This window comes from Thamnophis elegans, chromosome 1 (genome assembly GCF_009769535.1).
Source record: "Thamnophis elegans isolate rThaEle1 chromosome 1, rThaEle1.pri, whole genome shotgun sequence".
Taxonomy (NCBI): domain Eukaryota; kingdom Metazoa; phylum Chordata; class Lepidosauria; order Squamata; family Colubridae; genus Thamnophis; species Thamnophis elegans.
In genome coordinates this window covers 117,623,159-117,640,146 of record NC_045541.1, presented here as the reverse complement: position 1 = coordinate 117,640,146, position 16,988 = coordinate 117,623,159, and positions in this window count along the sequence as shown.

Below are 16,988 nucleotides of genomic sequence, written 5' to 3'. Positions count from 1 at the left end.
TTCGCTGGCTGCTGGCAGGCCACAACAATGCCTCGGTCACATACCTCCAGCTGAATTCCTTAATGCTGAGCTTCAAATCTCCCCCCAAATGATTGCAGTGCCAAATCATTATTTCTGAGACTTGCTTTCCCCCTCTTTTAAGTAATTTTAAGTCATGGTTTTTTTTTATTTTTCCCATGTTTCATTGGATATGAAGACTTGAATAGTGTAATTTGCCTGAATAAAATAAAACTTTCTGTATCTTTTTGTTTTTTTAAAAAAACATATTAAATTAATAAAGTAATACTTCCAATAGTAATAGCAGTATAATGTAACTTCTAAAAAAGTGCAAGAAAGGCAGGTCTGGAAAATTAAATAATAACCAGAACAACTCTGTAAAAAAGGCTATATTGCTCTTTCTTGTTCCTTTGCTGAAAAGATTCTAATTCAAATGTAGCAAATCAGCCCACATGAAAAACGTTTTGTTTAAATAACAAATAGAGCCGTCCTTCCCATATTGTTTGATTTCCTTTAGTCAATCTTTACACCAAATGCTTAGTGCTTAATATATTGATAGATTCTGAATATTAGGGTTATAGTCAAGAAGAGCACATATCTCTTTAGCATTCAGTTCATGGTTACATGAACTGTCCTTTTGATTGCATTCCAAACTATGCGAATATTGCAATAGTCAATTCTGATATACTCATAATCAGACTGTATGCAAAATGTATTTATTAATGAGGTTAAATGTAGCATAACCATTTCTTATTCATTAACAAAACTAGAATTGTAAGCTGCCAAGAATCACTGTAGAAATTGAATAAATAAATAAAATGAAAAAACACATCTTTATTAATAGTTTTTATGTTCTCTCCCTTTACTTCATTCCCACTGTTGTCAACATTTCTAATTTTAGAAGCAGGAGGCTCTAAAGTCAAATTAGAAAAGAAAATTAAAAAGTGAAAGAAAACAAGGGCTTCTCCAAAGTTGGTGAAGGCAGTGGTCAGCCAGTAACCAATAGAACTGAGTCTGCCAAAGTAATGTCATCACCTCTGAGGTGAGTCTTGCTTTTTTAGACTCAGTTCGATCGGAACTGGCTGTGCTAATTGCTCTCTCCTCAACTTATTTACTTAAAAATACTAATTGGATACTCTAATTGGCTTTAATTGGACTTTTCTCTAAAATTTGAACTTCTAAATTACTGGAGGAAGACGGATCATCGCTGATAGCTCCCCTTGGAGCCAGGGCTCACTCCTAGCCCCAGGGCTTCTTGAGAGGGACTGCCAGGATTTCCAATATTTATACTATCATTCTGTGCTCTTTCTCGTGCTTGTATTAAAACCCACAACTCTGCCACTTGAACACTAATGCTCTTTGTATCTAATACTCCATGAATTGCATGACTAATAAATAAAGTAATTGGCTGCCTAAAAGTCAATTTATTAGTTTCCTTGATCAGAAGAACAGTTTGCAGCCTGGATTTTAAGACAATGAGGTAACCTCCCTTCTGCTAAGCTGCAGAGTGTGCCACTTCCCTTTTCTGGAGTCAGGACTCCAAGTGCTGTATTACTCCACCTACAAGTTGAAAGATTTCTCAAGGTTGGTAAGTTGAGACAATGCTTACTTTAAAATTTCAAATGCCTGTTTTTGTTCCTGCTAAATTTCTTACTTTTGCTCAAAGTTATGCCCGATGTTCTATCTCCTTAAGCACTAGATTGTTAATATCTGTCTCTGCCCTGGGGTGTTCCGTTTCTAATTTTGATCTGCCAGCAGCCCTGGCTAATTTTTAAAGGTCCAAATTCTTCTATCTTGATCCGCAGCCCGCGCTGGCATATTTTGAAAGTTCAAGATATATGGAGACTTTCATTAACACATCGTTTGCATTTGGGTGGGGCTCTTGATTCATCTGATGATGGCCAGAATCTGAGGTCCTACAGAAAGGCACCCCAAATCTTGGCACAATGTCTTTTAATACACACAAAACCAAGAGATCTCTAAATCCCAATTTCTGGGGAAATTGTGGAGAAATCTATTTGCCACCCAGCACCTGGGAGCCCTGTAGAAGGACTTCCAAAGGAAGTTTCCATCCTGTCTTTGGGTTGTTTTGTCACAACAGAGACAGGCTGGAGCAACCTGATTAACAACAGCATATGTGCCTCTAACTACCGATCCTGGCAAACAACCTCCTCGACAATTCTTCCGGCAGGTCCCCTGGCCTCCCACTCTGTCTAAGAGCCTTGGCGAGGAAAAAAATGTGTTTCCTCTCACCTTTTGAAGTTCCTTCTTCTCTGAGGTTTTGAGCCCTAAGTAATCTATGCTTTGTATGCTCATTCCACAAGTTTAGAGATGACTTTCCTTAATGTGGCCATCCTGTCTTAAAATTCTGTAGCATGCATCGTAAGGGTGTAAGGGGCACACTTCCACCACCTCCCATATTCCTCCCAGGGCACCAAACACAACAGATACGGGTTTAAACAGTCACATGTCTGACCCAGGGAGCCAGATCACTACCGCCTCCGATGGGAACTGCGAACGCCACACACACGCACACTCATCCGACCCAGGGAGCCAGATCACCACGGCCTCCAATGGGAACTGCGGACGGCACACGAACTTGCTACTGGCCCAGGGTGCTGGATCACCACGGTCACCGTAGGGAACCACAGTAGTCTCACAGTGCGCACACACACACTAGACAATCCTCCCACCAAAAAAGAAAAATATATAACCTCCCACCTAGTGAGGGAAATCTTGCCTTGCCTCCGGCTCAACAAGGAGTCCGGGCCTATTAAGGGTCCCCACAATACTCGCCTGGGGGGTGGATTTCCCTCCTGCGGTGCCGGCCGGCCTTATGGTCCTGGTCTCTGGTCCTTCTCCAGTGGTTCTTGGAGATGTTAGCTGCTGCTGCCGGAGCCCTCAATCACCAGGAAGTCCCTTGGAACAAGTGGTCTGTTGGAGCCAGGGAGGTTCCTTCTGACAAGAAGAGTTCCGACACTGGGGTGGATGTTCCAGAGGGCCCCAGGACCCTTCAACATCCCAGCGGAAATGTTGCAGCAGATTGAGGCTTTTGTCACAATGCTCAAGAAAAACGGGACATGAGACCACGAAGGTGTGAGATAGACAGGTTTATTGATGCATCGAGTTCAGCGTATTCACACACCAAAATCTGAACTGCCTGGGCTCTGCCCAGGACGTTAGTTTTATACCATGCTACAAACTGAGCTTTCTCACGGTGTTTCCATACACGAGACAAACATGGCATTTCGAAAAGGAGCAGTTCATTTTGGAATGTTATAAACAGAGAAGTACATAGGAAAAATACAAAAAGAAAAGTTCCTATAATGTCTTAAGCTATCAGCACGCTTGGCTTCCTGTGCCCCTCCTTTACAGCGTCTTGCCACACTGTTCCAGTAAGGTTTGTTGCAACTTAATAAAAATCCATATGAAGTCTATATTGATATTCAAAAGCTAGTTAGAGTCTGGGGGCTCATATACCCAGGTGATATGGTGATATTTTGGCCATTTTCTCCTGGTTGCCTCAGGAGGACACTCCTCAGAGGTGATGACATCACTTTGGTAGACTCAGTCCTATTGGTTACTGGCTGAGTTAACCCATGCATGACTATGCATGACTGCTGTCTCCACCTGCCCAGAGAAGGGGCGTATCAGGTAAGAACCAACGCCCCTATCTCTTCTATGTACTATGATATCAATGTATCAGCTGAGATTTAGGGAAAAGGAGGAACCTGTAACAATTTAAGGTATTATTTATTTGATAAAACCCAAATAAGTGAAAACCTGTTGCAAAAAACCTGACACCCCTCCCCCCAATAATGCCTATCAAAGGGTTTCTTAGTATCCAAAGTAATTATAATCATCAGTCTTATCTGATTTACAATGAGATTTAAAATTTGATATTGTAAGGAAGCTTGGTGGCTCTGTAAAAATCCACACATTGATTCCACACACTCATGAAGAATATAATTGATACCTATGGCAGTTGAAAATAAAGTTATCCCAAAGCACAAAAAATTAGTCCCAACCTCACAGTGTTAACATTCTGTAGAAATCTTGACACAAACTCAAAGCAATCCGTGGCAGATTTGAAAGGAAAGTATGTGTTTCAATAAAATACAAAGCAGAGGCAGTAAAAGTCCAGTAGAAGTCTTGGCAACTCTGCTCCCATTGGTGTTCTTTGGAAGCACTCCATCCTTCTCCTACTCTGGTCTTGGTTTTGCAGCTAGCAAGGAGAACACAGACAAATTTTTCAGAGTTGGGGAAGAAGAGTTGAGCTTACAAGGAGAATAGCCATAGGAAAAAGCAACAGAGATAGGCTGAAGCCAAATGCTAGGAATGCTGCCCTTGTAGGTCTTCTAAATGCTCACTGCTGAAGTTCCAGACCAGGGGTGGGTTCCTGCCAGTTCTAACCTCTTCTATGGAAGAGGTTCCACAAATCTATAGAGCCGTTTAGAACCGGTTCCAGCTCCCTCCCCCCACCCGTCCGCACATCATCAAGATGAAGAGCAAGACGAGGAATTCTGGGAGTTGAAGTCCACAAATCTTAAAGCTGTCAAGTTTGAACACCCCTGGTTTCTTTTCTAAAGGGTTAGGGGTGCAAGGGTCTTGTAACTTGACAGCTTTAAGATTTGCATGCTTCAAATGCCAGAGTTTCTGAGCCAGCATTTTGGTTGCTAAGCAAGAGTGTGGTTAAGTAAGTTTCACCACATTTTACAAGTTGGTCACGCCCACCCAGTCACATGGATGGCAAGCCACTCCCACTCAGTCACATAGCCAGCAAGCCACTCCCACCCGGTCACATGGCCAGCAAGCCACTTCCACAAAGCAGGCCACACCTACACAAGAGGTTCTAAAAAATTTTGAAACCCACCACTGTTCCAAACTGAGTGAAAAACAGCTTGTAATTGATTAATTTTCACACTTTCCCAAACATTAAGTACCACCATACAAACAACACACCTACAAGCCTTTCCCATCAATTTCCAATAATAAAAAGAAAAGAAAAAGATAGGACCACAGATCCGTCAACTCACATACTCTTTCCCTCAAGTCTCATCAAGCACAGCCTACTGAGCCACCTGTGGTCTTCAGCTCTTCCTTTGCAACTAGGAAATCAGACAAGCAACCCTGATCAGCAAAGAGGAAGTTTATACAAACTTACACATGTACAAGTGCAGCCCAGTCAGGATAAAATAACTTATTTCTTTTATTTTCTGTAAACCACCTTGAGTCTCTGTGAGTGAATAGGCGGCAATATAAAATTTCCAAATATAAAATTTCCAAATTTCCAAATAAAATAAAATTAAAATTAACTATCCTGAAACCAAACCAGTGGTGGGATTCAACATTTTTTACTACCGGTGCTGTGGGTGTGGCTTGGTGGGCATGGCAGGGGAAGAATACTGTAAAATCTCCATTCCCACCCCACTCCAAGGGAAGCTTACTGCAAAATCCCCATTTCCTCCCTATCAGCTGGGACTCAGGAGATAGAATAGATGGGGATGGGGCCAAACTACTCAAAATTTCCGCTACCAGTTCTCCAGAACTGTTCAGAACCTGCTGAATATCACCTCTAAACCAAATCAAGGGGAATACAAACACACATAGAGTAGAAAAATCTTTTCACATATTTAAAAGAAACCTTACACAAGAAATCAACCTTCCTTTCCCATTCCCTTCAAAGGGGGTGGGGGTGGGTCGCGAAAAAGACATTCATTTGGTATAAAACTGCATAACAAATCTCTCTTAGGCAAGGGTGTATTCAGGCGTTTACTCAAATGGACAAGTTCACTTTTCTCTCAAAACTCAATTCATTGATGATGAAAAGTCCTTTTGTTAGTGAACAAGGCTTCCTCAGTTGCACGGTTCCACCACAAAACCGCGATGCCCTTATCCGCGCCGACATAAGTGCGGAGGCAAATCTGCGGCGTCTGAAGCGCTAAGAAAAAAACGACCCTACCGCCGCGACAACAGCGCGGTGACAGAAGGGCATTCTACATGCTTCCTTCTTTGCCTCCAAAGGTAGCCCTCCTCTTCCAGCTGACAGCGGCAGCGGGCACGGGGCAAAGCGGGCTGCCCAGCAGCAGCAGCCCGCGGAAAGGGTCCAGCTCAGCCGCGGGGGGCAGCAGGAAGTGGAGGAGGATGCGGCAGCGGCGGCGGCTGAGGCTCTCCCGGGCCGGCGAAGCGGGCTTGCCCGGCGGAGGCAGGCTGCCCTCTTCTTCCTCAACAACATCTCCTTGGACGGGCGGCCTCCGCCGCCGGTGCCTCCCCCAGAGGAAGAGGCAGGGCGGGCGGCGGCTGAGGCTCTCCCAGGGCCGGCGAAGCGGGCTTGCCCGGTGGCGGTGGCCGCCCATCCAAGGAGATGTTGTTGAGGAAGAAGAGGGCGGCCTGCCTCTGCCGGGCAAGCCCGCTTCGCCGGCCCCGGGAGAGTCTCAGCCGCCGCCGCTGCTGCGTCCTCCTCCACCGCCAGCGTCGGCGGCCCTGCTCGGGCCCCCTGCGGGCTTCCTGCTGCCCCCCGTGGCTGTGCTGGACCCTTCCTGCAGGCTGCTGCTGCTGCTGGGCAGCCCGCTTTGCCCCGTGCCCGCTGCCGCTGTCAGCTGGAGGAGGAGGGCTACCTTTGGAGGCAAAGAACGCCCTTCTGTCACCGCGCTGTTGTCCCCGCAGTGATGACGCACGGTGATAACGTCGCGACTTTAGCAACGCAATTTAATCTCCGCTATTTTGCGTAGCGCGGTTTTGTCGCGCCACGCCGTTGCACTATAACCAAAGACATGGAGAGAAAAACAAGAACTGTTGCAATTTCCCACACCTTCCTTTCTGAATCACTTGCATTCATTGCCATCAATGGAGATTTAGTTAGTCGGCACTTTCTAATTCCTTTTTATTGCTGCCACAAGCAAAGGTTCTTGTAACTTTACTTTTCCTTTCTTAGATCTAATCCTCCTCATAGACCTCATCGTTGCAAACTTCTACCTACTCCAGACCTATCTTCTTATTTCAAATAAGTACTTAGTACTTAGTATTTAGTACTTAGTACTCTTCTCCATCTTTTTCTGTGAATTTTCACCTCATAAACCTTAGCCAAATTCTTAATTTTGAACACTCACCTTTTCAAGCTGTCCAAAACCAGAATGGGACACTTCGCCATGGCCAATTCACTGCAGGACAGCTTGCTTCAGGACAATTCAACAATTCAATTTAATTACAGTATTTAAAATAATTAATAAATATTTTGATTTTGTCATCTACATTTGATTTTGTTCCTTCTTTTGCATCCTTTCTTTAATGATTCTATTCCACCATTTCTTCAATATTAGTGTAACGCTTGTCCCACAGTGAGTTCTCCCATGGCAACTTGGCTGTGATGAGTTGTCCTATACTTGTCCAGAATATTAGTTTCATAATTCTGGAGACATACTGGATGAGCCCAGACTTAAATGCCCCAATAGGCAGGGGGGAAATTAAGTTGGGATCTTCTCTTGAATCATGGGCTGCTTACACCCTTCTTAAGTTTTCTAATCTGTCTTAGAACATTGTTTATCAGAAATTTCAAAATGAAGCATTCGTTTTTCAAGAGAATGATAGCTAACTTCCCTTTATCTCATCTACCTAATTGAGTCTCTGCTTCATCTCATCCACTGCGCTTTTAGTCTACAACAATTCAGTCATTCTTCAAGATTGTAAATCATGAGCAAGAACTTTTAAAATGACAAGCACTTTGCCCTAACTGGATTTCTGCGCCTTCAGTTCAGAGGTAGTTTCCTACCGGTTTGGATCGGTTCAGCTGAGTAGGTAGTAACTTAGCCTGTCATGCCCCCTAACTGGTTCTCTCGGTGGTGCCTATGGTGGCACCATCTTGTTTTTTACTTCTGCGCATGCACAGAAGCATTTTTTAGTACTGAACATGCGCCTGTAGCGTGCATCAAGCGCACACACGCAGCACATCCCTGAGCGAACCGGCAGTAGCAGCAGCCGGAAACCACCCCTGCTTCAGTTACTCTGTTGAATCAGGAATAATTCTGGTGTCTTGTTGTTCAACTGGCTTCAACAGCTACTCCCTTTGAAGTAAAGGAGGGGGGGGGAATGGCATTTTCTGCTTTCTGTGTCTTCACAGTTGGTTCTGTAATTTATTGCCATAAATAGAGCAATACCTTAAGAAAATTTCCTGCATATCTATTCAGAACTGCACTGGACTGAGTGTTTATGTTGCGATATAGGATATACTGTGTTTATGTATAAGTAAATAATTTAAGTAAATGTTTTTTTAGGATGTCCATCTCACAATAGTGATACTAGGAAACAATAGGATTAAAATGACGCTTAGCTATGTAAACCATAATGCTAAAGATAGAAACAGTAAACCCAACTGATAAACCCAACTCATAAAAATAACATTGCCAGCTGAACTTGCTTACCCACCTGGCACAAGTTCCCGCTGGAGCAGCCAAATCTTCACAGTCTTACAAAAATCTAACATAATGTGAGACAAATGGTCCCACAAATAGCCCACAAATAGCCTGGTCCAATGTATTTCTTAGCTTAGGCACCAACTAATTTACATCTCTTGTCTTCAACAATCCCTTAGCCAATAACCCATTCTACACACCACACACATCTTCATTCAATCCTCCCCAAACCCTGTTCTCACCTGGAGTAGGGGAAAAAAACCAAGCGTCTGCCCTTATAACTCTTGCTTCTTGCACAAAGGGTATGAGTAACAATATTCCAGGATAGTACTTTTTTAGAGTTCTTTTGCGTATAATTTAATTTCTCAGGTCTGGTGACCGGCGCTTATACTAGAAAAGATTGGGTCATTCTAAACTGGTCAGTTCTCTGTCAATGTAATAAGGGCAGAGAAATAACTGCATTGCTTTATCATGAAGTAATCCTGTCCGTGTTTGGTTAGATTTGTCCTTCATTTACCTCCAGTAGTACTACCGGCTTCTCTTGGGGCCATTTCATCACTGGAAAAAAATCAGGGGACCCTCTAGGATTAACAAATAGAGAGTACACATTCTGATTCAAGATCAAACTTGCCCTTTCACTCGAAGTGGTGATTAGAGTATTAAGATGAAAACCAGGAACTCCGGAGCTCTGATTAACAGGCCTTGGGACAAAGCACAGATGGTTGAAAGATGACATCAGTAATAAATACTGAGATCTCCTGCCCTCCTGCCTACCTCCAGTCACCCACCATATCACCTTTTGCCCATCACCTGCCCCTTCTTCCTAGCCAACCCAGTTTCCCTCACTTTATCTCTTCCATCCTCAAGTCAAAGGACCCGAATAGACCATCTAAGCTATCAAGCATGACATTGAGAAGCTAGCACTAGTCTTGAAGATGCTTCCGCCTTGCACTTTTTCTTTTGCTTGTAAATGAAATTTCAGTTAGGGTTAAGCACCTGGTGAAAACTGAAAACATAAGGAGCATTGTAGTCTAATCTCAGGGTAAATTTGCTAGGACATCCACTTCTGGGAAGACAGCCAATTGTTCTGAATGCTTTCCACTTATGAATAATCTTCCTCACTGTAGAATGAGGACCTTTAAATTGTTTGGAAATGGTCTTATAATTCGTCCTAGATTGATGGACAGCAAAAATTGCTTCACTAAAATCTTTGCTAATCTCGTTCATCTTTGGCATTGTGTTGACACACACCTCAATGCTGGAGATGAGCAAATTCCTCAATCTTTGACTTTTATAGAGATAAACACACTTACTGATGATCAAGAGCACTTGATTAGTTGCGCCTGGCTGCTACTTAGCCTCTTCAAATCTTTGGATGGTAAGGGTGTACTTAGGTGTACACAGAAGTATCTATGTCACTACTTCTGAATGCTTTTCAAGGGTAACAACCACCACCACCCCACGGAGAGGGCATTATCATAATCCATAAGGGAATTGACCAGGGCATGAGTGACCAAATGAAAAGCCTCAAAATCCAGAAACAGGCATGGCTGATACACAATCCAAAGTTGTGCAAAGACCTTTGTAATTGTAACTGCCACCCGCTGTAGGCGAATCCCCAGATTGTTCACCAGTTCTGTTTGAGGCAATGCAACCCCCATCCAGAACTAAAGATGGTAACTTTACACATCCTGGTTGTCCAAAACCCAAAGGCACTCAGTCTTTATCAGGGTTGATCCAAAGTCTGTAGGTTCCCTTCCCTAGGAAAACCCCTACAGCTTCCAGGACATCAGCTGCATCACTTCACCAGGGATAGAGATATACAGCTGGGAATCTGATCCTACCTCATCACACAGCTACAGATGACATAGCTATGTAGATATAAAACAGAAGCAGAGAGAATTCTGAACCCTGCATCAGCCTAGGGGCCGAGGGCAAGAACTCTTGTTCCCAGGCTATACTAACTGGAACCAGCCACAGAGGGAGGAAGAGAGTGAGCACAATACAAAGCCACCCACTTACAACCCAGCAACTAGTACAGAAAGATACTATGGTCAGTGGCATTGAAAGCATCTGAGAGACCAAGTAGAGCAAGGATAGATGCATTCTCCCAATTTTGCTACCACCAGAGGTTATCCAAAAGTGTGATCAATCCTGCTTTCCAAGCCTGAAACCAAACAGAGGGATCCACATATCCCTAAGGTGACCAGACGTCCGACTTTCAGCAGGACAGTCCCTCTTTTGAACAATTTGTCCCGCGTCCCGGGTTTTTTTTAAAAAGCCCCAATTTTTTTTAAGTTATGAAAAAGCCTCCAGCCGCCGAGGTGCTCCTAGCAACTGGGAGCGTATATTCTTCTTTGAGCCAAGTGCATTCCCGCCCACATGTCCCTGGGAGCTGTTGCCAATGGCTGAGGGAGGAGAAGACTTTACTCCATGTGGAGACCGCGGGCTTCCCTCACAGATTTTTTCTTCTTCTTTTGCTTTGAGCAGCCCCTCCCTCCCCCCTCTCTCTTTCTATCTCTCTCGGAGCTGGCGGGCTGCCTCCGAGGTTGTCCAAGCTCAGCCCCTCCTCCGCCCCCGCCCCGGACTGCTGCTTCACCTCGGCTGCTCAGGGCTTCTAAATTGGCATTGTGTGTTGTTTGAGGAGGGGCTCTACATGGGGCAGCCCTTGAAGAGTGTTCGGAGACTCCAGCTGGTCCAGAATGCATCCGCGTGAGCAATTGTGTAGCTTATGATTCTTGATGAATGTATTCTATTTTATTTTTCTTTATGTACACTGAGAGCATATTCACCAAAGACAAATTCCTTGTGTGTCCAATCACATTTGGCTAATAAACTATTCTACTCTACTCTACTCTACTCTACTCTACTCTACTCTACTCTACTCTACTCTACTCTACTCATTTCTATTTCAATTCTAATAAGGAGTTTAGCTTCTCTCTCTTGAAAATGTAAGCTAGCATAAGGCATTATAATGCAAGCTAGCTTTAGCTTTCAAACAGTTCATTTAGTGACCAAAGTTGCAATGGCATTGAAAAAAGTGACTGATGACCATTTTTCACACTTAGCAACCATTGCAGCATCCTCATGGTCACGTGATCAAAATTTTGATGTTTGGCAACAGATTCATATTTATGATGGTTTCAGTGTCCTGGGGTCATGTAATCGTCTTGTGTGACCTTTTGACAAAATATAAAATTTTTAATCAAGCCCCCCCCGCCCCGCCCTCGGTCAACGGTGTCCCTCTTTACCAACTGAAAATCTGGTCACCTTACATAGCCTGCTTCATCCAGGATCTTTGGAAGCTGTTTTAAAATAAATAACCATCAGTTTGAATTGTACCAGGAAACAATGTTTGCGTTGGCAAACATTAAGAATTGGTGGCATAGTGTATTATGGAAAGATATTTATTGCTACCATACAGGTAAACATTAAGAACCAGTATGTCAGGCACCTGTTTTTCTGCTTTCTGCTGATGGTGCATCTCTGTATATTTGCGAGGTGCCAAATGAGGAAGGGAGGAAAGGGTACACCAGTGCACAAAGAGGTTAAAACATGTGAGGAAAGTATTATTAGGAGTAGTCAAGCAAAAAAAGACAAGAAGGTTTGTAAGATATTTTAAGAAATGAACTTATATATTTATTACATTTATAAACTACCCATCTCCTCACAAAGTGAGTTTACTTAGCACTTGGATGAAAACCATACTCAAAGCACTACAGTGCATTCAATATTCTGTTCATAGTATCAATTGGTATCAATTAAACTGAAAGATACCAATGAAGCACAGTGGTGGTGCAGCCTGTAGCCTTAGAGCTGCATTTGCCATCCAAATCTTTTTTTGAAAAGTTCCGGAATGGTCTTGGCCAATTTCAGTGGCAAAATTGCTGAAAAATTGTTCAGCTCTTTGGTTCCACCACAAAACCACGGTGGACTAAAGCGCGCTCGACGAAAGCGCGTACGTGACGTCATCACAGCGCGATGAAAACAGCACGCTGTGAGCAGTAAATTTAAAATTAACGCGTAAATCTAAACCTAACCCCCCCAAACCTAACTCTAAACTTAACCCTAAGCCTAACCCTTAACCTAACCCTAACCCTAACCCTAAACCTAACCCTTAACCTAACCCTAAACCTAACCTCAGTGCCGACTGACAACTACGCGGAGGAGAGCCTTCTCAGTCGCAGCTCCGACGCTATGGAACAATCTCCCCGTGGAGATCCGCACCCTCACCACCGCCCAGGCCTTCCGCACGGCCCTTAAGATCTGGCTATCCCATCAGGCCTGGGGATAAAAATCTTAGTTTGTCCCCTCCCGAATGATGAATGAATGTTGTGCTCTATTTTTAATATTATGTATTGTCTTATGTCTTTTGTCTTTGTACCCCCCTCCGCGTGTTTTGTAAGCCGCCCTGAGTCCCCTCAGGGAAAAGGGCGGCCTATAAATTATAATAAACACTCTAAACACTCTAAACACTCTAACGCTAACCCTTAACCTATCCCTAAACCTAACCCTAACACTTAATGTAACCCTAAACCTAACCCTAACCCTAACCCTAAACCTAAACCTAACCCTTACCTTTATGTGAATCGGCTTGCTTTAATTTTATTTTAATTTAATTTTAATTTATTTTTAATTTTATTTGTCGCGCTGCTGATGACGTCAGGTACGCTCTTTAATCGGGCGCGCTTTAGTGACCGCGGTTTTGTCGTGCCACGCAGCTCTTTTTCTAAAATTTTGAGGCAGAACACATGCAAGACCAGTAATTAAGTTCTAAAATAAATGTAAACCCTGGAAAGACAAATAGTCCAATGAAGCACACCAAATCCAGATCCTCAAAATCTAGAAAATAGTGAGTCCCCACTCACTTTGTATAATTTCCTCACGCGTTGTGACCATTGGACTCTCCCTGAAATGCTAAATACAGAAAACCCGTCCTGGGTGCCCAAGGCTACTCTAGGATGTATCTGCACTTAAATTGGCTGAGGAATATTACATCTCCCGGAAATTCAGATATGTGGAATCATTAGCTTATCGAGTTTCTACCTACAACAAAATGAAATGGCACAAAGTCACATTCTCTTGAAATGTGCACAATAATGTGCTGTTATTTTTTCAAATTTGGCCACTGTTTTGTTTCTGGTGTGAAGCAGTAAATTTTGCCGGTCTTTCAAAAACCTGAAGGAAGGATGCTTTCTACATATTTCCTTATACATAGGTATATGAAAACCCAAACTTTCTTGTGCAGGCCACAAGGAAGCTAAGCTGATCTAATCTGCAGAAGGTTTAATTGTGGTAACTCCTCCTTTTTTTATGAATTGTACATTTGTACACGCCCAGGTACTTCAGTTTTAATAGGAATATATGTAATACCAGAAGGAGACTTTGAATTAGGGGACGATTTTGTGAAAGCAGAAGAAGGAGAAGGTTTGGTAATGGTGAAGCTGCTGCCTAAGTAAAGTAATGTTATTATTATCATGGGCTTGTGTCAATGTAAAATTTGATTGCTGCTTTGGATTTGATCACATTTTTAAAATATTTCTTAATGATCCAGATAGGCGAAAGGATGGTTTGTGGGTGTTAATGAATGGAAGGCCCTTGTGGAACATGATATGCTATTTCCCTGTCTGAGGAAGAAGGTTGATACAGCTGTCTTTAGGAGAGAGAATTAGAGGCTTGGAAGAAAACTTCAAAGCTGCAGGTAACTACATTCTAGTGATCCTTTATGAGGCAATGTGTCTGCTGTTTTGTTTTGGGGTTTTTTGTTGTTGTTTTGCTTATCTTTTTGTAGGAATTCAGCCACTTTTTATTTTATTGTACTTATTTGTTTTTGGTTAGGTTTGTATCTTCCCTTTCTTTTAGGAGCTCAAGCTGGCCTACATAGAATCTCCTCCTTCAATTTTCCCCCAATTTTAACCTTATATGAAAAATTTTAGGGAAGCAATAAGAGTAACGATAGACAAAAGCCAGCTTTGCTGTCTGGGGAATTCTGGGAGTTGAAGTCCGCCAAGCTTGAAGTTGCCAAGGTTGGAGATCCCTGAGCTTGAGAATTCTGATAGGAACTTCCAGCTCTCATTCATAAGCTCATTAATAAGCCATTAATGAGTTCATTAATGCAGAATCTCTTTAAACATTCTCCATCTTTTCCTTCCAAGCTGTTTGTAAGCTGGATTGTTCTACCTTTATGATAAGCAATAGCCAAACACCTATCCTATCGGTTGGTTGCTTATATTTCACCTGTTATTTTGCTAGGCTTCCTACTACAGACTGACATTCTGTGAGATGGGTTAACACTGGTGGAGAATGGCTGGCCCAAAATCACTCAGTGACATTCAGGGGATGATGGTGGCCTGGAATCTGGGTGTTCCCTATCTGAGTTCAATACCTTAAGCCCTATACCAAACTGGCTCATTGTGCAAATATAGTCGATTGTGCTTTATTCAGTAAACCATTATTAAATGAATGTCTTTGCACAATGTGTAAGTTTTGGTCTATTTATCTTGGCAGAATCCAAACTTGGAGTAGTGCTATGGAATATTGTTTCCTTTTCCATCATGCTACTTTTCTTACTAAGATAGAGAAAAGTCGATTAAGTTATCAATTGCCACCTCTTGCTTTTGTTGCACCTACCTTTCTACATATATTTTCATGTGCCGACCATATGGGAAAATTGGATCTGCAAAATAATAGTAACTCTTACATTTTAGGTAATCAGGGAGAGAAGCAACTCAGAACTAAGGAGAAATTTCCTGACAGTTATAACAATTAATCAGTGGAACAACTTGCCTTCAAAAGTTGTGAATGATCCAACACTGGAAGTTTTAAAGAAGACGTTGATAACCATTTGTCTGAAGTAGTGTAGGGTTTCCTGCCTAATCAGGAGGTTGGACTAGAACACTTCTAAGGTCCCTTCCAACTCTGTATTCTGTAAACCGCTCAGAGAGGGCTGTAAAACACTGTGAAGCGGTATATAGTATAAGTCTAAGTGCTATTTCTATTTCTATTTCTATTTCTATTTCTATTGCTATTGCTATTGCTATTGCTATTGCTATTGCTATTGCTATTGCTATTGCTATTGCTATTTCTATTTCTATTTCTATTTCTATTTCTATTTCTATTATTGCTATTGCTATTGCTATTCTATTCCAGTGTTTTTCAACCACTGTGCCGCGGCACACTAGTGTGCCGTGACATAGTGTAAGGTGTGCCGTGGGAAAAACACTTTATATATAGTCAATATAGGCACAGAGTTAAATTTTTTTAACATTTTCTAATGGTGGTGTGCCTCGTGATTTTTTTCATGAAAAAAGTGTGCCTTTGCACAAAAAAGGTTGAAAAACACTGTTCTATTCTATTCTATTTATGTATACTTAAAGATACCCATTTCAGTAATGTAGAAATAGAAGTACAAGATTTAGTCCACCTGCCATCATTTCTTCTTACAATGCCATTTCTATACATGGCATTGTATATTTTTGTTTGTTCTCTAATCCAGGTGCAGGTCTTTCTATCTTGTCTTGTGATGCCGAGCATGTATCTTTTCATGGCTCTTGGCAACAGTCATAGCTTTTGTATCAATTGTGAGGTCAGCGTTGATGTTTCACTGTCATTACATGATTATTCTACAGGAAACGCATGGAAAAAATCAATTAGTTGATGGGTATTTTAATCAGCAGTTTTTGGCACAAGGATGCCAAATCAGGGGGAATAGCTATTCTTCTGAAAGATGGCATTAATCTTAAGGCTCAAAAGATTCTAAAAATAGGGGATGTAGATGTGCCCTCCCACCTGCGCATGCCCGAGCGACCCCTGCGCGGGGTGGGAATTTTCACCCTTCTCAGGCAATAACATGCGTACACACAGTTTTGGCACACCTTTAGAAAATGGTTAGCCCTAATACTGTATTAGGGTATTACATGTCTTAACAGCAGCAAGGATTATCTTTGCATAGTATTGGAAAGATGAAGAAATGTCTCAAGATGAAAAAATTAATTAAGAAGATATTAGACTGTACAGAAGTGTACAGACTTACACTGAAAACCAAACAGAAAGAAGACACAGAATATTATCAAACTTGGAATCTATTTTACCAGAGGCTGGAAAAAAAGGATGGCATTTGTATTGTTAAGCAAATTACTGGTAAATACTAAGACAACACAATGTTTATTAAGCACTAAGGAATGCAATTAATAGAAAATTAATAAAATTTATTTTTAAAATGTTTTTATGAAACGGATGCTTCAAGTTTGGAAGAATAAGTACATAGCTTAAATGATCCTTCTCCTTTAATAACATGTGTAGATTAAGATAATCATTACAGTTTGGCTAAAATGAAAGTTTTGACAAAGTACAATTTTTATAGTCCCAAAGATGCTTTTTTTCGAACTGCAACTTAAAAAAAAAAATTCTTGAAAATGTTTCAAGAGAGCTCCTTGGTGCTCTCTGAGCTCACTTGTTTTCTTGCAGATGTTTTATTAACCAAACTAGGTCACATCATCTGTGTAAGATGTTTCAAGAAAAATGTTCAGCCATTGGAAGTTAATCTTGTGTTTTTATAGTCACCTGAATCAGAATGGAAACAAA